At 35.1% G+C, this 25537-nt stretch overlaps 1 pseudogene; it reads left to right on the top strand.

Annotated features, from left to right (window-relative positions):
* Nucleotides 1-988: 988 nt before the first annotated feature.
* On the top strand, nt 989-1149 carry LOC118633677 (annotated as a pseudogene).
* Nucleotides 1150-25537: the final 24388 nt, after the last annotated feature.

The raw sequence follows: 25537 nt of genomic DNA on the forward strand, positions 1-25537 counted from the left end.
CAGCAGGGGAGACCATTAAAAAAGCAAAAAGACAATCTACTGAATAAAAGAAGATATTTGCAAATGATATATCCAATAAAGGATTAATATCCAAAATATATAAAGAACTCATTTAACTCAACATCAAAAAAATAAGTAATCCATTAAAAAAAAAAAAATGGACAAAGCAACTGAAGACACACAGATGGTCAACAGATATATGAAAAGATGCTCAGCAGCACTTATCAGCGAAATGCAGTTCAAACCTGCAATGAATGTATCCTCAGAATCCTGGAGCACTAATCAGAAAGAATATACGTACCCCTATGTTCATAGCAGTGCTATTTACAGTAACTAAAATCTGGAAACAGCCCAAGTGCCCATCAGCAGATAAGTGGATAAAAAAGCTATGGTATATTTACACAATGGAATACTGTGCAGGTGTAAAAAAGAAGAATCTCTTACCCTTTGAAAGGGCATGGAGTGACCTGGAGAACATTATACTAAGCAAAATAAGCCAATCATAGAAAGACAAGTGTCACATGATTTCACTTATATGTGGAATCTAATGAACGAAATAAACTGATGAACAAAATAGATCCACAGACATGGAAGCATGGAACAGACTGACAAATCTCAGAGGGAAGGGGAGAGTGGAAAGAGATCAACCAAATAACTTATATGCATATATGCATAACACATGGACACAGACAATAGTCTGTGTCAGGGGGTGGGAGCAGGGTAAAAGGAGTCAGTGGTGAAAAAAGGGGGTATATCTGCAATATTCTCAACAATAAAGATAAATTAAAACAGAAAACAATGAGATATCAACTCACACCTGTCACCTGTCAAATGGCTACTATCGAAAACTTAGCAAGTAATAAGTACTGATGAGACTGTAGAGGAAAGGAAACCCTCAGCATTGTTGTGGGATTGTAAATTGGTGTGGCCACAATAAAAGGCAGTGTGGAGGTTTCTGAAAAAATCCGAACAAAATGAACACACACACAGCTTTGTACAGTGGCAGTATCGTAGTCAATGAGGTTTATCCGAGGCGCAATTATTGCTAGGAAAAAAAGAAAAGAAAATGAAAACACAAAAAGAGATATGCACACCTATGTTCATTACAGCATTCTTTACAGTAGCCAAGATATGGAAGCAACCTAGGTGTCCATCAATAGATGAATAAATAAAAAAGATATGTATGATATATATGTATATACATTCAATGGAATATTACTCAGCCATAAAAAGAATAAAATCTTGCCATTTGTGACAACATGGACAGACCCTAGAGTGTATTATGCTAAGTGAAATAAGTCAGAGAAAAACAAATACCTTATGATAACTCTTATATGTGGAATCCAAAAAAATAGATAAAAAAAACAAAGTACAGACAGACTCACAGATACAGAGAACAAACTAATGGCTGCTAGAGGGAGGGGAGAGAGGAAACAGATGAAAGAGGTAAAGGGGAAAAAGAGGTACAAACTTCTAGTTATAAAATAGATCAGGGGGATGTAAAATACAGCATAGGAAAAATAGTCAATAATATCATAATAACTTTGTTGGGTAATAGATGGTTGCTAGACATATCATGGGGACCCCACTGTACTCCTGAAACTATATAATATTGTATGTCAACTATACTTTAATAAAAAATGAATCTTGAAAAAGAATTAAATTTCATTTTTCTTATATAAACACTCAATCGTCACAGTGTCCTTTACTGAAAAGATTGTCATTGCCTTACTGTCCGAAGTGCATCCATTGTCATATATCAAGTAACAATTCAGATGAACCCTTTATTCAAGTCCATGGTTGATTTATTTTTTCTACACTGGTTTAAGTACTCTAGCTCTTTAATAATTCTTAGGATGTTCTAGATTAAGTCGACCACCTTATTTTTCTAGAAGAGTGTTTTCTTGAAGAGTAGTTCCTGTTGATTTTCTGTGTAACCATTCTCTAAATTATTGACAAAGTATATTAAAACTCTGACTGCAGCAGAGTGTCCATCAATAAATGAGTGGATAAAAAAGCTGTGGTACTATACACAATGGAACACTATGTAGCTATAATAAAGAGAGATCTCTTATCCTTTGAGACGACATGGAGTGACTTGGAGAACATTATGCTAAGCAAAATAAGTCAATCAGAGAAAGACAAATACCACATGATCTCACTTATTTATGGAATATAATGAACAAAATAAGCTGATGAAAAAAATAGACCCAGATACATAGAAAGGCGTATGGTTCAGAATGACAAACCTCAGAGGAGGAGGTGGGGGAGGGATGGATGAGATAAACCAAAGAACTTATATGCACGTATGTATAATCAATGGATATAGACAGCAATGCCGGGGGGGGGGGGGGTAGGCAAGGAGGGTGTCTGGCGGGGAGAAAGGAGAAACATCTGTAACAAAAATAAATGAATAAAAATAGCAAAAACAAAAAACAAAAACAAAACAAAACTGTGACTGTTAATTGCAGATTTGTCTGTTTCTCCTTATAGCCCAATCAGTTTTTACTTTATATATTTCTAAATGCTGTCATTAGATCTATAAATGTTTACAATTGTTATGTCTTCTTGATTAGTTGACCCATTTATGGCATGATTCTCTTTATCCTTGGTAACATTCTTTGCTATGAAATCTACTTTGATATTAAAACGTCCACCCCAGCTTTCTTTTCATTAATGACAACATACTATAACTTTTTTCATCCTTTTTATTTTCATCTATTTATGTTTTTATATTTACAGAGTCATTTCTGAGAAAAACTGTCAACATGGACATAGAAGGGAACTTTCTCAGTCTAATAAAGGGTGTCCATAGAAAACCTAAAGCTATCCTTGTACTTATTGATGACAGACTGAATGCTTTTACCCTAAAACCAAGAACAAAGCAAGAATATTCACTTTAACACATTATGATGAAGATTCTAGTCAGTAAAATAAAACAATAAAAACAATGTCACCTGAATAAATTCAATGAAAAAATTTTTAAATAAATAAAAGGCATTCTAAATTGGAAAGGAGAAAGAAAAATTGTCTTTATTCACAGGTAACACGATCTTTGTAAAAAATCGTATGAAATATACACAACACTACAGAAACAAATAAGTTTAGCTTACAGGCTACAAGATCAATGCACAGAAATTAATTCTATTTTTATATATTATATTAGCAACAGACAATCAGAAATTAAAATATTAAAGAGATCATTTATAATGTTATAAAAAATGTGAAATATTTGCCATAAATCTGAGAAAAGCTATGTAAGACTTATACACTGAAAAATAAAACAAATAAAAAACAAACAAAAACAAATACTATTGAAACTAAAGAATGCCTAAATAATGAAAAGACATTCCATGTTCATTGGTCAGAAGACTCAATATAGATAGAATGTCAATTCTCCCCAAATGGTCTATAGGTCCATTGAAATCCCAATCAAAATCACAGCAGGCTTTTTTTAGAATTTGAAAAATTTATTATAAAGTACATACAGAAATACAAAGGTTCTTTAATAATCTAAACAGCACTGAAAAAGAAGAACAAAGTAATTATTACCTAATTTCAAGACTAACTGTAAAGCTACAGATCAGAACAGTATAATTTTGGTGTAAAGATGGGTAAATAGATAAATGGAATAGGTTAAAAAGTCCAGAAATAGAGTCACAAGTATATGAACAACTGATTTTCAACAAAAGTGCATAGACAATTCAGTGAATAAAAAATAATTTTTCAACACATGGTGCTACAATTGGATATCCATGGGAAGAAAGAAGATCATCTTTGTTCCATACCTCACACCATATATAAAAATTAACTCAAAATGGACCATAGACCTAAATGTAAAACAAAAAGCAAGACAATTTCTAGAAAAATAAATAAAAGTAAATCTTCATGACCTTGAAATAGAGTTCTTAGATATAACACCAAAAGAATGATCTATAAAGGGAAAAAATGGATAAATTAAACCTCATAAATACTAAAAACATTTCTTCAAAAGACACTGTTAAGAGAATGAAAGACAAGACCCATACTGGAAATAAATTTTTGTAACTCATATATCTGATAAAGAATTTGTACATAGAGTACTTAAAAACTCTTAAAACTAAATAAGAAGACAAGCAATATTTTTTTTTATTGGCAAGGTATCTGAATAAACTCTTCATCAAGATTACAAATAGAAAGGACATACAGATGGCCAATAAACATATGAAAAGATGCTCAACATCACTAATCATCAAGGGAATACAAATTAAAACCACAATAAGATAATCTCCTCACACCTGTCAGAATGACTATCATTAATAAATCAACAAACAAGTGTTGGCAATGGTGTGGTAAAAAGGGAGCATTTGTGTACTGTTTGTGGTACTTTGAATTGGTGCACTCGCTATGGAAAACAATATAGAGGTGCCACAAAAAAAAAATTTTTATAAAAGAACTAATATATGTCCCAGCTATTTCCCTTCTGAGTATTTATCCAAAGAAATCAAAAACACTAATTTGAAAAGACTTATGCACCCCTATGTCTATTGCAGCCTTATTTATAATAACCAAAATATGGAAGCAAGCTGAGTGTCCATCAATAGACAAATGGATAATGAAGAGGTGGTACATATATATAATGGAATATTACTTATCTATAAAAAAAGAATGAAATCTTGTCATTTGCGACAACATGAATGAACCTACAGGGTATTATGGCAAGTCAAATAAGTCAAACAGAGAAAGAAAAATACCATAGGATTTCACTTATCCGTGGAATCTAAAACAAGTAAATAAAACCAAAACAAACTTGTAGATACAGAGAATAAATTGATGGTTACTAGATGGGAGGAGTGTTGGGAGGATGGGTAAAAAAGGGGAAGAGATTAGGATGTACTGATTGCCTATTATAAAAACAGTCATGGAAATGTAAAGTATAGCATAGGAAATATAGTCAATAATATTGTAATAACTATTTATGGAGTAAGATGGGTACTAGACTTATCAGAGTGATCACTTTGTAAGTAAATAAATGTCTAATCACTAATATAATATTAAATGTCAACTGTAATTGAAAAATAAAAAGATATACAAATGATAAATAAGCACATAAAAAGATGCTATTTGTTAGTCATTAGTGAAAAAACAAATTAAACAACAATGAAATACCAGTACCAATGTTATGGAATGGCTAAATTTAAAAGCCTAACAATATTAACTATTGGCAATGATACAAAATAATATTATTCTTCACAGGAATGTAAAATGGTACAACCACATTGGAAAATACTTTGGCAGTTTCTTTAAAAAGTTAAGTATACATAAAACCATATGATACAGCCATTTTAGTTCTAGGTATTTCCCCAAAGAAATAAAAGCCTATATCTATACAAAGTCTTTTACACAAATGTTTACAGCAACTTTACTTGCAATAGCCAAAAACTGGAAATGATACAAACATCCATGAACAGGAGAGTATATAAACAGTTACAGCATGCCCACCTGGAGTACTACTCAGCAATATACATAGAATAATATGAGTGAATCTCAAAATTACTATGCTGAGTAAAAAAGGAAAGTCCTTCCCCACACACAAAAAAGGGTAACTGTTGTATGATTCCATTGAAATATAATTCCAGGAAATTCTTATGGATCTAAAGTGACAGAATATCAATCGGTGATTCGCTGGGATGGAGACAACACAGGGACACAAGGAAACTTTGGGAAGTGATAAATATATTCATTATCTTGTTTGTGGTTATATTTCCATAGCTGTACACATATTATTCTTATATCATTACATATGTAAAATTTATCAAATTGCTTATTTTAAATATGTGAAGTTTATTGTATATCAATTACCCTTCAAACAATAACAACCCCAATCAGCATTTTTTTCTGACAAGCTTTGAACTGACCAATCAGATCAACTAACAGTGGTCTGGTTGATGTAGAATGGACTCAGATGAGACTACTCAGGTCAGTTCCATGTGTTCTCTCCTCCTCCAGCCGTCTAGGCGTATTCTCAAGGCAATCACAAGGGTCCAAGAGGAAAAGGGAAGGAACATAATCATTCTTAAGGTCCAGGCTTGGAATCACCCTATTACATCAGCAAAGATAAATCAAAAGGCCATCATAAACTCAAGGTATGAGAAATAGACTCTATTACTTAAGGCGAGGAAGTTCAAACTCCTATTTCAAAGGACGTGAATACAAAAAGGGGTTATAAAATCACAGTCATTTTTGCAATTAAGCTACCACACCTACTAAGTAGAAGACACTGCTATTTACTAAGAATTACAAATATCATTTCATTTGACTTTCATTACAATTCAAATTAAGTAAGTAGAATCCTAACTTTGAAGATGAAGAAACTGAGGCCTAGAGAAGAATGTAAGTAACATGATCAAAGTCCTACAGCCTTTCAATTGCAGAGGTGGGATTCGAGCTTTGCTTTGACTCTAGAGCATCTGCTCTTAGTAGCTGTTTCATCCCTTTCCTTAAACACTAAAATCTTCATTCCAAAAGCCATAACCCATCTGACTAGGAGTTTAGGCTCTCATCTCAATACCTCTTCAGAAAAGGCATCAGAAATTGTTTCATAGGTGGTATAGATAAGACAAAGCAGGGGGAGGCTTTTTCTATTCTCTCTCTCTTTCTCTCTCTCTCTCTCTCTCTCTCTCTCTCTCTCTCTCTCACTCTCTCTCTCTCCAAATATATATGTTTTTATTGATTTCAGAGAGAGGAAGGGAGAGGGATAGAGAGATAGAAACATCCATGGGAGAGAAACGTTGATCAGCTGCCTTCTGCACACTGCCTACTGGGGATCGAGCCAGCGACCCAGGCACGTGTCTGACTAGGAATTGAACCAGTGATCTCCTGGTGCATGGGACGGACGAGTTCAACCAACTTGAGCCACGCAGGCTGGGCTGGCTTTCTCTTTTCTTCATTTCTATGAATTAAGCTTTACCCTCGGTATTAAATTTGTTTAAGGATGAACTCTCTGAAGGAGTCTGAATTTCAATCCTAATCAAGAACTTCTTTCTTGTGTATCCAAAGATTTGGTACTAAAACTCCAAAAGTAATTTCATAATGCATGAGAAATATTATTGTATTTGAAAATGTATTAAGACTATTTAATCTGCTGAAGGACAATCATTAACATTACCTGATTGTACCTGTTTGTATAAGCAATTTCAAGATTGTTAATGAATTGTGTTCCTAAAGTTCATAAGCAAGTCAATGATTTAGAAATCAAATTGCATTTTTTCATAAAAATAATATAGCAAATGCTTCCAGGGTAGCCTATGAAAGCCTATTGAACACATAATGGCCATAATACAGTACAAAGAATAAGAGAATGTTTCCCTGAAGTTTTTAAAAAATGAAACGTTTCTGAATAAAATATATTACAAGTTCCAAATCAGTGTTCCAGGAGTAGAATTCTTATTCTACTTGCCCTTTGAAAATGGAAGAGTAATATAAAGATTTGATTCCTAACAGACATGAATTATGTCACTTGATTTAGATGACAGAATCAACTATAGCCATGTTTGATTTTAAATAACAATTGTTTTCATTTCACTACCTATATAAAGTCTATTCATACAACCTGTAATTTTAAAAGATCACAGGAATATTTTCCAATACAAAATATAGTTCAGATTTCTATACTAAAACTGAAAAAAGAAAATTACTTCTAAATTTAAATCCTCTGCTCAAAATCCTCCAATGGTTCCCATCTCACTCAAATAGAAGCAAAATCATTAAACGACCTAAAAGGCTCTACATACTCTGCCCCATGCCCTTATCTCTGCAACCTTGTTACCTTTATCTTCCCCCTCCACTTTTACCTTTTCAAAAAATAGGATATCTACTCTCCTGCCTCAGGGCCTTTGCTTTTGCTGTTCCCTCTAACTGGAACACTCTTCCTGCAGCTACACATGCAGGGTTGGAACCGCAACCAAGATACATGCCCTTGACTGGAATCAAAACCACGACTATGATCCATGGGCTGATGTTGTAACTGCTGAGCCAAACTGGCCAGGGCTCACATGTATATTTTTATTTGACTTTCTTCTTTAAGTCTTGTGCATAAAAGGAAAAGATCTTCTTCTATTTGGCCAAATAATTCAGCTGGAAATAACTAATGAACAGACAGAAAATTTATTGTTGCAACAGTTGGTGCAAAAGCCTTTCAAATAATTCTTGGTCTTCAGACCACTCCTGAAAAATTCATGTTTTCTATATTCTTACTGAGTGGCATAAGTTTGGTTGAAGCTGTTCTCTAATCAATACTCATTTGGATTGCACAATTGTGTAATGTTTTAGCACTCTGTAGAATTCTATAAGCTGTCAATAAGGTATCCATTTATGAATAGCATATATTGTATTATTTAAACCTAAAATTGCATCTATTATTATGAATAAATCTATATCATTGCTTCCAAGTATTTTTAGTATAGCAACTCTGTCATGTGTTGGTGTGATTTCTGTAATGCAGCCCTGCTCATGTGTTGCTATCAACACTCATTCACTCTGATTTTCAATTCATTGAATCTGGTTGGGCAAACATTATGCCCTTTAACCAGGCTGCTAATGGTGCCAGATTGAGAAATGGTTTTGCAAGGCTTTTAAAATCAGATGTAGGATATGAATTCAAATGTTGTTTGTTTGTTTGTTTTAACTTAGCTTGAGGGCTGAAGAAAATATGTTGTATTCTATCTATTTTCTCATGCTAATCATTCTATGCATTTGGTATTAACATCAGTCCTCTCCACCACTTTCAAGTATGCATCACTCAGAGTACAACCATAAGTTGAACATATTCTGAAGCATTTTCCTTTGCAGGATTCTGATGAATTCTGAAAATTAGAATATATATGCCATTTAAAATTCTTTTTAAGTTACATTTTGTACTGTAACTGACAGTCTACCCTTGATAATTATTTAGGACTCATATTGAAAATACATTGAAATGGTACTTTAGTAGCAAGATCAAAAGTTTGTAGAAATAGAAATTATGTTGAATAAGTACCTGCCATGTACTCAGCCTCATATGTAATAAAAGTATGAGTAAGAAATAGATCTTGCCTCAAGGAAATTATAAGTATACATGTATACAAAATAAGTATCCTACACAAAAAAATATGGTAAGTACCATTAAAATAACATTTTGTTGCTGTTAATAAATATTGAAATGATGAATAATGAATGGATGTTATAAACTTTCCTATGAGCATCACAACTTCCTTCCAAGAGATGCACTTCTTCTTTAAAATGTTCTTCCTATTTAGTTTTTTGAAAATTTGGAATATATGTTCAACTATATTAAAGTAATTTACTCATCCTTATCAATAGCTATGAAGAAACCTTTTCAGTTCATTATCTCTTACAATAGGCATTCCTCGTCACTCGGTGTGTCTTATCATTTACTAGGGTATTATAAAAAGAATTTGAGCTCGAATTTTAGAAACAAGTCACCTGGCACTACCTTTTGTCTCTCGGGGTCTTTTCCCCTCAGAAATCCTGGTCTATGGCCAGCTCTACTCGCCACTCACCCAAACTTACATTTTACATTCGCTCAACATGAACTGGTATATTTACATTCATGCCACCACAGTGTATAAAGCAGCCCCTTGGCAATACCTAATTTAAAACCCGTTTTCCTGTATAAATAATTACCCTTGGGGGTGATGTCTTTGATGAACCAGAAACTGTTGGCAGCAGTGAAGAGGCCAGTGTGGGGCACAGACAGTGAGACAAAAGGCCAAAGGCAGATTCAGAAATACAGAGATATACTATTATTCTGTTAGCAGGTTCCAATAACTTTTTCTTTTTCTTATTTCTTTTATAAATTTATAAAGCAATCATTGACAACACCAATATTGTCTCTCTCATCAGTGTTCAAGATGATGTGTTGTTGAGGTCACTGATGGCCAAACAAAAACATTTTTGTGCAGTTGAGTGGCAGGATACATTGTCAAGTCTCTCCCAATAGGACCATATCAATTGATACGAGTCAGAATGTAAACATATTATTTAAAAATACAAATAATGACCCTGACAGGTTTTTCTCAGTGGTTAGAGCATCAGCCCGGGGACCAAAGGGTCTCAGGTTTGATTCCCGGTCAAGGGCACATACCTGGGCTATAGGTTCAATCCCTGGGCCCAGTTAGGACCATGCAGGAGGCAACCAATCGATCTCTCTCTCTCTCTCTCTCTCTCTCTCTCTCTCTCCCTTCTTCCTTCCCTTCCACTCTATCAGAAAATCAATGGGAAAAATATCCTCAGGTGAGGATTAAAAACAACCAAAAAAATACAAATAATGTTTGCAATAATATCCTTATCCATTACCTTGAGAGAGGTTCACTTCACCCTTCGCCCTAATTTGCCCCTAATCACCACTCCGTCCCTCATCCACCCCTGAATATCCAGCACCTCACTAACAGATGGAGTAAAATATAAAGTCAGGTGTAAGGTTGAATGAAAAAAAAGAGATTGAATGATACTCAAGGACAGAGTCAGGGACAGAGAGTGAGTGTGAAGAACGTGGGGTGAGGAATAAGGTAAGTCAGAAGAATGGAGTGAAGATGTCTAATGCACACATTACTTTATAATTTGCAAGTTTAAAAGTCTCTTTTCAAACTTTGTCTAAATCCACACCCAACCCACTCACTTAAAAAAGCAGGGAAGCGTCCATAAACAGAGCTTTGACTAATTCCTCTGTGGACTTTGTGGTCTTTCCCATCATATTCACTACTAGGGGTTTGGCTGAGACCTGACTAGCATTACTGGACCTACTGGGAGTGGTGTAACTGGAACAGAAACAGCTCATCCATTCCCCTCCCGAACAATGGATAGATCTAAAACACTGATGTTGGATAGATCTGCTGCTTAAATTGCCAATACTCATGAGTTCCAGGCTTTTGGGAACCCTAAAAATCCCATTGTTACATATTTGATTTCACAAAATCCCTTTTACTCCTCTTAAAAAAACTCTGTTCTGTACAGTTTTAAAGTGAATAAAAATAAATGGATTTGAGAAGCTTGTGAATTTTGTACCATGTTTTGAGATATGCAGAGAGATTTCAAATTGCTAGCTCGGGAATTTAGTTAGTGACAGTAGATGAACCTCTAAGAACACAAGTATTATTCTTTGTCTTAGCCATTGCCTTACTAATATAGACTAGAGGGGAGAGGAATAAGCTGAGCAGGAGATATGAAGGAATGAGAGAGCTAATAAAACAGATCCAGTTGTTGCAGGCTTAGTCCAAGTCTAAAGCAGTCAACATTCCAATGAACAGCGTCAAAAGAAGGGGTGGGGAATGTCCAGCCTGCGGGCCATATAAGACCCCCAAAATCAATACCAGCTAACATCACACGCCTCACCAAATTAGCCTAACCAAATATAGCAGGCTCATTTTTAAGTTGATAACTTTGTATGGCTCACAAATGATGTTATAAATATTCAAATGACTCTTGACAAAAAAAGGTTCCCCACCCCTGGATGAAGGGATGGAAGAGGACATGATACAAAAATCTCAACTGGCTTGCATGAGCTTCATAATTATAAAGCACTCACATTTTTTAATCAAAGAGCAGATGGAATTTATGAAAATTAAGCCAATCTGACATAACATTTATTATTCTTGTAGATCCTAATAATTAATAAAATGTGAATGTAATTAAGTTATATTTTCTTTTTTTTATTCTCACCCAAGGACATTTTTCCATTTTTTGTTCAGATAGAGTAAGGGGGAGAGAGAGGAAGAGAGAGAGAGAAAAAAAAACAGCGATGTGAAGGGGGCACATTGAGTGGCTGCCTCCCACACAACCCAGCCAGGGCCAGGGACAAACTGCAACCGAGGTACGTGCCCTTAGCGGGAACCAAATCCGGGTCTCTCTGGACCAAAGGCCGATGCTCTAATTGATGAGCCAAACTGGACAGGGAATTAAGTTATATTTTCATAGTTTATTGTTAGAATAATTAAATACCTAATTCTTCTAGTATTGTTTTTTATAAATCCTCATCCAAGGATATGCTTTTATTGATTTTTAGAGAGAGAGGAAGTGGGAGAGAGAAAGAAACATCAATGTGAGATTGGTTGACTCCTGTACACAACCTGATCAGGATTGAACCAGCTACCTAGGTATATGCCCTGACCTGGAATCAAACCCACAACTTTTTGGTGCATAGGAGGATGCTCCAACCAACCTAGCCACCAGGTCAGGGAAAATCTTCCAGTATGAGTCCAATAATCAAACTTTTAAATTGTCCACACTCATGGGTTTTTAAAGGTATAAACAAAGTCAAAAGTTTGTCTCTGAGATTTATAAAAGGCACTATACCATTCTGAATAACACTGAAACAGCTGAAGATAGGAGAAACTATGTTCTTCTAAATATAAAGGTATATTTGTATTCAGGTAAATATAACATGCAATAATAGTCTAAAGTTATTTCAGGGCTCACATATTTATTATATTATAATAAAGTACATTTCATGTGTCATATTATGTATTATATGTATATATGCATCTATGTGATATACATTATAATATATGTAATATATATTATACAGTATATAATAAAATTACATAACAGAAATGTACTGTACTATATGCTTCTACACAATTACAGCTTATGATGATTTATACGTGTTTTTCTATTTTTTTACTCCTATGGAGTTTTTCCCTTCTTGTTCCCAGTCATCCTTCTTCCTTCATAAATGTTTTCCTTTAGTGTGATGGGCTTTTGTTTTTGAGTCTTCATGTACTTGATCTCTCCCTTAATCTTTCATTAGCCTTTTTAAAACATTTTCTCATAAGTTCTCAGGGTTAAGCTTTATATAGTTCTTAAAGCTTTTAAATCTTTGATTACATGAGTAAATACTACAAATACCTAAAAAAAAATTTTTAATCCTCACCTGAGAATATTTTTCCATTGATTTTCTTAGATAGAGTGGGAGGAAGGAAGAGAGAAAGACAAAGAGACAGAGAAACATTGATGTGAGAGAGACGCATTGATTGGTTGACCCCTACATGACCTCAGCTGGGCTAGGGATCAAACCCACAACCAAGGCACATGCACCTGACCAGGAATCGAACCCATGACTCTTTGGTCCACAGGCCAACACTCTAACTACTGAGCCAAACTGGGCAGGGTTGCCTCAAATTCTTTTAGTCAAAACATTTCATAAGCACACTTAATTCTTAGAAACATGCTTAGACATTGTCCTAACTTCAAAATATATGAGATTTATTAAATATTTACCATATCACTAAGAAATTTATACAATTTTAAAAGCAGGCACTACCTATTTCTCACCCATTGATGTCAACATTTATGTTATTAGGTTTGGCTTTCATAAATTATTGAAGGTCCATACTAGTAACATAATCCTAAAAGAAACCACAGTTATAAACCAAAAACCAGCACAGCTAAATCTTTGATTTTGTTGTTGCTGTTTGTCTTTTGTATTAATTAAAAGATAATATCTACCTCCAGGAACAAACAGGGGTCTGTCAAAGAGAGTACCAGAGTTCCAAAGGGGAACCAGAAAACTTAGCAGGGCTACTAAAGTAAGTCCCAAGTATATGACCTCTAACCATTTGGGCTCCTCCGTAGGCTCAATGATAAACAATTCTGTGGCAACACAACCAAATTCAGATAAATTGACCAGAGAGTTTGGGTGTAGAATATTCCTTCTAACTTCATCAGAGCTGGCTCAGAATCTGAGCCTCCAGGAAAAGGGTATCAGAAACTATAGTAGACAAGGATGGGGGAAAGTAAACTTTGATAGAAAGCAAAATAACCATGCCTAGAGAAAGATTAGAGGTCGGTTAATGCTAAAAATGTGCCTTTCAGAAATGAAGCACGGACCCACTCATGAGATCCCTGCAAACTGCAATTATAAGACTTGCCTGACCTAACTCTTCTTCCTGCCACTGTACCCTGTTTATCACCTTCCTTGCCCCAGAGTTCTACAGAAAAGATTCAGCCTTTGGGCTAAAATATTCTTAGTACTTTCAATCCTAATGTTGTATGAATATAGTACATCCCACTGGTCTGCAATAAGATTTGTTTTCTATATTAGTTCCTCTCATCGGTGTGTTCATTTTATAAAATTATAAATCAAACCCATTGAAATATTAATGATGTAAAACTATGTGTATTCATGGTGGTTATATATATAAGGGACTGTCAGATCCCAACTCCAATTATGTGTACTTACTAAAAACATATTCACAAATGAGCAGAACTAAAGATCATAAGTCCTATTAATTTTAATGTTTCCAAGATAAGTCAGAATTTCTTTGGGAAAAAAATAGCTCATTTGCTTGAATCCTTAGCTCTGAAAGTTTTTTTAAGTTAATAAAATTGGTTGTCCTGAAATTTTTAAGGTGATTAGTTTTCCTTCCACTTCTGAGGATTCTTCCCAGTGATTAAAGAGGTTTTATATTTTAATATTAAATAAAAATTTGACCTAAATAACTTTTAATATTTTAATAGAATATATGTGTTTTGCCTAATATGTCAAAACAAAATGATGTATAAACGATTGTAGATTGCATTTCGTTAGTGTTCTAATGTCTCTATGAGCGGCTGCGTTATTTTGCCAGTGCTCTAATCTAAAATATTATGTGACAATAAATATTTAGGAGGATGAATTCCACAGCAATTTTGGTTAATAGAATTCACCATAACTAAGAATAATATTACAATAAACATGTATTAAGAACCATTTTACCAAATCCCAGAATACTAAACATTCACAAATGCTCTAAAATTTAAATAAAATATTCTTATGGAATACAAGCTTGCAAAATTTGTCATGCAAAGAAATAATGCAAGCAAAAATGTGAGTTTATTTACAGAAGTTTCATAAAAACTAATATTTAACTTACTCTTCACAGTTAAATGTGATTCTGTAAATATATACCTATTTTGATGTTAAGGAAATTGTGATATGGCTTGGCATGACATTTTGTGGGTCTCCTTTTACTCACATAATAACTTGTTCATTCCATAAATATATATTTCTATATATAATATAATTTAGTAATAATTTCAGAATTACTTCAAATAATATATATTCAGTAATAATTTTATTTTTTGTTAATCCTGACCCAAGGATAGTTTTTTCATTGATTTTTAGATAAAGTGGAAGAGAGGGAGGGAGAGAGAGTGAAAGAGAGAGAGAGAGAGAGAGAAACATCAATGTGAGAGAGACACATGGATTGGCTGCCTCCTGCATGACCCTGACCAGGGCCAGGGATTGAACCTGCAACCCAGATATATGCCCTTGACCAGGAATCAAGTCCATGACCCTTCATAGGCAGATGCTCTAATCACTGAGCCAAATCAGCCACAGCAAGTAATACTTTTTATGTTGATTGATGTTGAAATGATAATACTTGAGTTAAATAATGGTTTGAGTTAAATAAAATATATATCAACTTCGCATATTTCTCTTCATTTTCTAATATGGATACTAGAAAATTTTAATGGGTCTCACTACTGGATAATGTTGATTTAAGAAAAACTGACAATAAGCAGGTAAATAAAAAAATATACAAAATTTACTTTATATAATGAAAATATTTTGAATCCAATAATCAGAAAGCTATTATAGAATATGGAGTATGTTGAATAAAGGCCACCCAAAGATACCAAGTCCTAATGCCTGGAACTTATAAATGTTATCTCTTTAGGGGAAAGATCTGTACAGATGTTACTAAATAAAGAATCTTGAGGTAAAGCGATTACCTTGGATTATCTGGCTGGGTCTTAAATGTCATCACTAGTATCTTTATAAGAGAATGGCAAAGGAGGAACTAAAGACAACAGAGTAGAGGCAATGTGACTGTGGAGGCAGAGATTGCAGTGATGTGGCCAAGGAATGCAGACAGCAACTGGACACCAGAAGAGGCAGAATGAATTCCTCCCTAGAGTCTCCAGAAGGAGTGTGGCCCACCAACACTTTGATTTTGGACTTAGGGCCTTCAGAACTGTAGGCGAATAAATTTACGTTTTTTTAAGCACCTAATTTGTGGTAATTTGTCATAACAGCACAGGAAAGTAACACAAAGGATAATCATGGGAAGAGGTGATTTATAATGGAAGGTAAAGTAAATGGGGAGAGGCAGGTCCTTGAATAAAATTATCAGAGAACATCTGAGAAAGCTACATTTAAGTGATATTTAAAGATCAAGAAGGTGCTAATATTTGAAGAGACAGAAGAAAGCATTCCAATCATAAGGAACAAGATATGGGCAAGCTCTGAGATGGGATAAAGCTTCATCTCTTCAAGAAACAGAAAAGAGGCCCAAATTTCTGGAACCTGGTGAGCAAATGGTGACATGATTCAAGAAGAAAATGGAAAGATACACAGAACAGGAGAGGAAAAGTCCTGCAAGTAATAGAGGACCACAGTTGCCAAGAAGAGTATGGATTTTACTTTAATTATAACAAACTGTAAGAAACAGGGGAGTGTCATAGTTAGAGTTATGTTTAGAGAAAACAATTATGTGGCTTATTTATAGAGACTGTATTGGAAGGGAACAAATTTATAACAGTAGAATCAGTTAGGAGGGTGTGTGGTAGACCAGGCAATAGATGTCAATAATCTGGACAAAGCTGGTGGTAGTAGGGATGAGGAGGAGGAGAACAATTTGAGAAATATTTTGAAGACTGAATGTGGGAAATTATATGAACTGGGTATACTGAGTGAGAGTACACAGAATAACATATAACTTCTAGGTTTTTGACTTTAACAATTAAATAGATTATTGAGATGCGGAAGACTAGGAGAGTAGTGGTTTCACAAAATATTATGATTTCAGTTGCAGTTACGTTAATTGTAAATGCCTATGAAATATCAAGCATATGCCAAGCAAAAAATATACAAATTTATATATGAGTTTTGAGGTCCAAGGTAAACACTAGGTTCAAGGTACAAATTTAGAAGTCTATAGTAGAAAGTAGCATGTAAATCCATGGGCATGGATAAGATGAACTAAAGAAAGAGAGTAAAGAGGGAGGGGGAGGGAGGAATCAGTGGGGAGAAAAGGAGAAACATCTGTAACAAAAATAAATGAATTAATTTTAAAAAATAGTGAAAAAAAGAAAGAGAGTAAAGAGGTAAGAGAGGGGAACCTAGGATTAAGCACTGAGGAACTCTAAAATTTAGAAGGTAGGTAGACGAGAAAATGCCAAGAAGGAGACTGAGCAGAAAAGGCCACGGAGGGAGAACAAAGACCAAGCGTGCAATGTCACAGAAGCCAAAACAGAAAACTACTTTGACGAGAAGAAACATTCACTATGATAAATTTTAATGAGAGGCTGAATAGAAATAAGAGAAAAATGGCCACTGGATTTGACACAATGGAGGTAAATGGAGATTTTATCAAGATCAGTTTTCATAAAATGGTCACAGCAGGAGTCAGAATATATGAGTTGAGTGAAGAGATTGGTTTTAGTGTATGGTCTGAGATAAAAATCTAATTTTATTGTTTTTAATATGTCTAACCAGTTAAACTTAAAAATAGGTAAAACTGAAAAATACATTTAATGGTAATACATATTTATGTGGGAAATTTTTTAAATGTAAAGGAATTATAAATACAAAGTGTGGGCAGGTAGTAGGAAGCCACGGAATGAGATTGAGGAGCGGCACTCAGACATCTTCAATGAAGTTGATAATACCCTGGCCATGAGGTCATAGCTTCATAAGAGTTTATTTCATAATTATATTCATGATCTATACCATAGTCATACATTTTTATATATAAAATATAATATAGGCAGAATATTCTGGGAAGATGATGGAGTAAGGAGGCACCAAGAATCTGCCTTCCCATCTAGACAACAACTGTGCTGGCAGATATGTTTTTTGAAACTCTGGAGTTTATTGAAGGCTTGCAACTTCCAGGGAAAGGCTTGGACAGTAAATTACAGCTAATTTCGTTTGACTTTAGCTCTTAGCTCAGCAGCAGCCACCCATTCCCCACTTGCCAGCTCTGTGGCAGGCAGCCATGAATATAATTCTGGAGCAGTTTGTACATAGGTTGTGGGAGTGCGGTGGGCATAAGGACACTGTTCTCCGAATATCAGATCTGTGTTCTGGTCACTGATACCTGCTTATGATCAGAGAGGCACAGACACAGATACAGGCAGCCATTGTTGCACGCCTCCATTGTTGCAAGACCTCTCTCCTCGGGCTAAAGTAACTTTCAGGAGATTGAAAGGGCTAGTTCCTTTTCTCCCCCTTCATTTTTCTCGTTTTCCCTTTTTAGGAGTCAGACATTCAAGATCAGGATGTTCAAAGCAACTACATATAAAGGGAAATTTAGAAAGTTGCCATGCATGCACAAGAAAATGTTCAGCTCAGGGAAAAAAAAAAAAACCAGATAGCATCCTAAATTTACACCTTGGCACAGAAGCACAAATTAAAACAAAACAAAATAGGCAATCTTAAGGAAAGATGGGAATCTGATTACCATCATTACCACATGATTGAATCCAATTGTCCAGTTTTTAATAATAAAATCACAAGGCATATAAAGAAATAAGGAAGTATGACCCATTCAAAAAAAAGTAAATCAGCAGAAACTGTCCCTGAGAAAGACCAGATGGTGGGCCACTACTACACAAATACCTTATTTTTAAATTTTTAAAATTACAGTTGACATTCAATATTACATTAGTTTCTGGTGTATAGCACAGTAGTTAGGCATTTATATAACTTACAAAAAGATCCCCCAATAAGTCTAGTACCCACCTGACACCATATATTATTATTACAATACTATTGACTATATTCCCTATGTTGTACTTTACATCCCTGTATATTTTTTAACTGCCAATTTGTACTTCTTAATCCCTTCACCTTTTTCACCCAGCCCTCCAACCCCATCCTGTTTGGCAACCATCAGTTTGTTCTCTTTATCTATGAATTTGTTTCTGTGTTGTTTGTTCATTTATTTTTTTTTTTTAGATTCCACATATAAGTGAAATCATATGGTATTTGTATTGTCTCAGTCTTATTTCACTTAGCATAATACCATCTAGGTCTATCCATAAAGACTTTAAAACAACTATCTTTTTTTTTTTATCCTCACCCGAGGACATTTTTCCATTTTTTGTTCAGGTAGAGTGGGAGGGAGAGAGAGGAACAGAGAGAGAGAGAAACATCGATGTGAAAGGAACACATTGAGTGGCTGCCACCCGCACAACCGACCAAGGCCGGGGACAAACTGCAACTGAGGTATGCGCCCTTAGCGGGAACCGAACCCGGGTCTCTCAGGACCGCAGGCCGACGGTCTAACTGCTGAGCCAAACCAGCCAGGGCTAAAACAACTATCTTAAAGATGTTTGAAAAACTAAAATATGATGTGGAGAAAGTCACAAAAATGATGTAGAAAAAAAATAGAAATATCAATAGATAGAAAACCTATAAAGAAACTAAAAAGAAATTCTAGAGCTAAAAGGTACAATAATTGAAATAAAAATTTTACTAAAGGGATTTAAATCTGTCTGAGCAGGCATAAGAAAGAATAGTGAAGTTTAATATAGGACTATGGATATTACCAAGTCAGAGAAACAAAAAGAAAAAAAAAAACCACTAAATAAAATTGAAGCGAGCCTATGAACTTCTGAGACACCGTCAAGCAGACAAACATGCATTGTAGGAGTCCCAAAAGAAGACAAGAAAAAGGAGCAGAGAGATTATTTGAAGAAATAATGGCCAAAATTTTTCAAAATTGGTGAAAGACATGAATATAAACAACCAAGAAGCTTAACAAACTCCAAGTAATATGATCTTAAAGAGATCCACATGAAGACACATTATAATCAAACTGTCTAAAGACAAAGACAAAGAGAGAATCTTAAAAGCAGCAGAGAGTAGCAACATCACATACAAGGAATCTTCAGTAAGATTTTTCTTTCAGTGCTTTGAATATGCCAGCCCATTGTCTTCTGGCTTCCAGAGTTGCATCAAACCCTCCTGAATGGGCATGTCTTGATCTCACCATTAAAACATTTGAAGCCATTAGTGACTACATAAAACTAAAGCTGGGAAAATGCCGAGATCCAGCTCTATCACAGAGTAGATTGATTTAGTCCCTCGCATTAACAGCCTTACAGAATAAACAACATTATTATTTTTTAATCCTCACCCAAGAATGTTTTTATTGATTTTTAGAGAGAGAGAGAGAGAGAGAGAGAAACATCAATGTGAAACATCAATTAGTTGTGGTTGCCTCCCATATGAGCCCTGACAAGAAATCAAACCCACAACCTGTGCCCTGACCAGAAATTGAACCTGCAACTTTTGGTGTATGGGACAATGCTCCAACCAACCGAACCACCTGGTCAGGGCAGAAGTATCATCATTTTTATGGTGGTAAATATTATTTACACTGTCCTTTTACATATAATGCTTGGTGTAAAATTAAAAATCATGAGCCATGTGAAGAAGAAAAATGTGACCCATGATGCAGTACAATAAAAAAGTAATAGAAACAAATCTGGAGAAAGTTCATATATTAAACTTATCAGAGACTTCAAAATAATTATGATAAATATATTACAGAAATTAGTACAAAAGTTGGAAAATGTGTGAACAGGTGAGAAATTTTAGCAGAGATAGAAACTATAAGTCAAGAATCAAATAGAAGAGCTGTTGGGAGCAAGAATAGAATTGTACTGATGTGAAGTTCTTATGTTGTTCATGCCTTTTAAATATAAAGCGTTTATCTTTAAATTATATTTTCTCTAGAGCAACCACGAAAAACATGCAAAGAAGTATAGATAAAAAGTCAACAGAGAAAATAAAAAGAAATATTAAATATAGGGATTCGTCAAAAAGAAGCGGGAAAAGAGGCATAGGGGAATAAGAAAAAGATAGGACAAATAGATACTAAGATGATAAACTAAATTCCAACCATATGAATAATCATATTTACTTTAAAAGGACTAAGAACTTCAGGTAAAAGGCAAAGATTGTCAAGCGGGATTAAAAAAAGCAAGGCCCAACTGTTTGCTGTTTGAAAGAAATGCATTTTAAATATAAAGACACAGATAAGTTAAAAGCATTAGTTTATCATATATTCCCCATTATAAAAGTTATAATTCAAATGGAAAATATGCAAAATATATTTTAAGAACTCAAAATATTTCATTTAAAACTCATAGCTTCACAAGAGTTCACTGATAAAACGATAACGACATCCTGATTTCTTCCCATTTTAAGACATAGAACTGAGGGAATAAAGGCCATATTCTCTCTCCCAAAATTTTTTCTAAGTCCTTGCCATGAAACCTAAATACTGGGCTGAAAGACCCATTCCCATTGGCACACTTAGTAAAACATTCTGAATTTTCATGGTTTTATATGCGTATGTAATGCATGTAAATGTATATAGACAACACACATTTATATTCTCACACAAACACACAAGTGTGTATGTGTGTGTCTAAGGCCTCCCTCCCCAAATATTAAGTGATTAAATAGTATTAACCTGAGCTAACTAGTGTTGATTCACAGGAAGCACTCCAGCTTGGGTAAATAACAGATAAGTTTTAAGTAAGACTCTAAGTAGGAAAAGACTCTTCCCACAAAAGGAGTGTTCAATCTCCTCTCCGATGGCCACAGAATAAAGAGGACATCACCACCAAGCATGCTGATCCTGCAGAAAAAAATGTAACACAAAAAATAATACAAACCTGAGATGCGCAGGGAAGGACACAGAGCTCTCATGACCCATAGAGCAGTCTGAGAGGAGCAAAGCTGTACAGACATTGAGAAAATCTCAGAACTGAATGGCCATTCTTCGAATAGGTACATGGATACATAACAGTATTCAGCTATAAGGATCTGGAGGCAAGAAATGAGCATCTCAAGGTAGCCCAGACCAATCAGAAAAAGAAAATTCATAAAAAAGAGAGGCTATGCTGAAACAAAACTTTCATTTAGCCGTACTTGTTAGAGTTAGCACCAGTTAGTAAGTAAGAAGGCATCAACAGTATCAGAACTCGGTTGTAAAAATTGTATATAACAGAGCGTGGATTCAAATATGTTCCACAAATAACATTGTTAAAGAGGAGTGTCTGAATTTCATGAGCCCTGATACTTTCTCTCTGGGTATGTGACATATTTACATATTATACATACTTATCAAACTCATGGGGCAGAGGGGACTAAATCACAACAGCAGAATTAACCATGTCCAAAAATGTCCAAAGTCTTGTGACATAACTGATAGGGGCAAAAAATGTGTGAGATATCAACAAATGTGAAAGTAAATTACATCATAACCCCTCAGATGTTCAAGTATATACATGTTTACCTAAGTCATATTTACACTTTTCTGTCAAGGTTATACCTCTCAACTCTGAATTACATGAATTACTACCATGCCTTCCCATCTCTGTAAGTGCTTTCCAATGGTTACGAGTCACTCAGACAATAGGGAACAAAGATGCCATTGTTGAAGAACTTTGGATTTAAAAGCCCACAGAAATGTATAAAGAGGCCACAGAGACACATTTAATGGGACAGTGTAAAATAGTAGGTGGCCACTTGTCCCTGATGCTTCACGGAACAGATCCATTTTGAAACACAAGGAAGAGGCTTTGATATAAACTAATAGCAGGCACGTATAAGCGAGAAAGAAGATACCTTTCGAAAAGGTATGAGAAGATCAAAAGCAGAAAGCAAACCTTCCCAAGACAGAAGTATGAATTAGAGTTGAGCTGCTTTTCTCCAAACTGACTTGAACTTATTCATGTCTTGATCTGAATCCTGGCACAGGATTTTTCTACTTGTGCTTGAGCCAGAAAAGGAATAAGAGCAAAAATAGAAGTTACGCTTCTTATGTTTCCACCAATTAAAATTGAACTTTTACCCTTTGAGACAGCATAGATGGATCTAGAGATTATTACGCTAAGCCAGTCAGAGAAAGACAAATACCATATGACCTCACTAATATGTAGAATCAAATGAACAAAATAAAGTGACGAACAAAATGGAACCAGGAGCATGGAGACATGGAACTCAGGCAGGGTGGTGGTGACTAGATAAAGAAGGTGAAGGGATTATCCCAAGAACATGTATGCACACCCCATGGACACCGACAATAATTTGGTGAAGGCCAAGGGAAGGGAAGAGGAGGTAGGGGTGGGTGGGGAAAAGGGGGACACCTGCAATTATGTCAACATTTTTTTTTTTTTTTAATTAAAAAAATTGAATCCAAAGTGAAGAGCTAGTTTTCTGAACCCTGAATCACCTCTCATGTTGGGACTGTCACTTCCCATTTAGGTTTCTCAAGATTTACATCCTCATCCTAGTGTGATGAGAAGAAGTGTGCACACAAGCCAAGAAAAACCTGTTCTAATTGTGAAACTGCATGGCTATTAATGAAAGTTGGAGCCACCAAAGTTCAGGCTAGTTTTTAAAACATTTTAAATGTTATCAAAGTAATCACGTGCACGATAACTTAAAATATGACAAAATGTACCTGTGGAGTTTTGATTTGAAGATTACTTTGTTTACTTTTTTATTTAAACATTACTTTTCTTTTTAGTTGTTATTTTTATGGAAGTTATACTAGAGACATGGTTTCAAGAGTCAACATAACAAGAGGTTTTGTTTATAAAAAAAAAAGTTCCCTGACTCTCTCTCCCCTTTCAAAGCAACCTCTTGCATCTCCTTTAGGTAATTGTTTGAATTTACCTTCATAGCTCTTTGTACTGTTTCTATTCTTCTATTTGAATTTCCCACTATAGAAGATGTGGATTTGACACCTTTTCCTCCTCCCGCTCCTGCCACACACTCACAATCTTGTTCGTTTACTCACTACTAATACAGGTATACAGGGAAGATTGATAATCATGGGTTTTGATATTATGAATATAAACATGCCCTTCATAGATGTGCTATGAAAGAAACATGTTCCTTTTCTGGGCACCTTTTTTATTTCTCTGGCGCTAATAATTATGTTACTATTTACTTTGTGCTCTATATACGTATCACTGACTCAAGTCCTAATTCTGTGTCACTTTTCTAAATCTCCTCTTAAAACAGACACAACAGGCTTCTATCAGTTTCCTCCTCCTGATCTTTTGGAGCCCTCCGACCTGCTCCAATACGTACTGGCTTCCCCTGTGCCTGCTGTAGTACACGCAACACGGGGTATCCCTTCACCACCACTCTGGGGAATTCCGGAGTCTCTCTCCTCTGGTGCACATTCTGTTTCCAGCACCCATTTCTTGGTTTCCTTCCTAATTTTTTTTTTTGAGTCCCATAGCTTCTTAAGAAAGGGTGCATGAGGCAAACATTTTGGAATCTTGTATGTTTAAAAGTGCTTTTATTCTACAATGCATTATTGATAATTTCTCTACTATAAAATTTCTAGTTCGGAAACATTTTCTCTTATATTTTCTTTTCTTTTTTTTTTTTTTTTAATCCTCACCCGAGGATATTTTTTCCATGTTTTTGTAAAGATAGAGTGGGAGGGAGAGAGAGGAAGGGAGAGAGAGAGAGAAAAACATCGACGTGAAGGGACACATCGAGTGGCTGCCACCCGCACGACCAACCAGGGCCGGGGACAAACTGCAACCGAGGTACGTGCCCTTAGCGGGAACCGAACCCGGGTCTCTCCGGACCGCAGGTCGATGCTCTAACCGCTGAGCCAAACTGGCCAGGGCTTCTCTTATATTTTCAAAGGTGTTGCCCCAGTGCCTTTGAGCTTGCAGAGTTAGTAATTCTGAAACTACCCTGATTTGGGATCTTTCTATTTGACTTGTTTTTTTTGGACATTCATCTTTCCTTTGCACGATGGTCAGATCGATATGTATTTGCACGAGAACAAATAGGTCAGTAGAATTCACAACTGGCTATTCATCTGGAAGAAAACAATGCCTCTATATCACATTACTGAAAACTTAATTCCAGGTGGATACAGATTTAAATGTAAAATATAAATTAAAATCTTGGGGGAAAATTCAAAAGATTACATGTAAAATATAAAAGTAGAGAAGATATTCTTTACTAAAAGAGGAAACATAACATTTACTAAAAGGAAAGTTAGTCATATTTACCTATATAAAATAGTTTTGGATGATAAGAACATTATATAGCAAATACACAAACAATAGATTTAAAGTAAATAGACAAAATACATTTTTTAAGTAAACAAATGATCTTATAAATTGACAAGAGAAAAATAAAAAACAACCATACAAAGAATGGACAAAGAGATGAATGAGCAGTTAGATCCTCAGAACTCCTCCTCTACCCTGGGAAAAACACAGGTAGTCAATTTTTGTTTTTCATAGAGGGTGCAATAGAGTTTTCAACTGAGGGGACACAAGACAGCTGAGAGAGAGTTGGAGAATCGTACTGAAGAGAGGAATGCATTACTGTTTACATACATAGTACGGATACCGTGAGACTCCAGCCTTTCCTCCCATGCAGTTTCTAGGAAATTGGCAACCATACACAGGTATGAAATTAGGAGCATGAATAAGCTTTGCCAAGAATGTTAAAAAC

Source organism: Molossus molossus, unplaced genomic scaffold (assembly GCF_014108415.1).
Source record: "Molossus molossus isolate mMolMol1 unplaced genomic scaffold, mMolMol1.p scaffold_m16_p_18, whole genome shotgun sequence".
Lineage (NCBI taxonomy): Eukaryota > Metazoa > Chordata > Mammalia > Chiroptera > Molossidae > Molossus > Molossus molossus.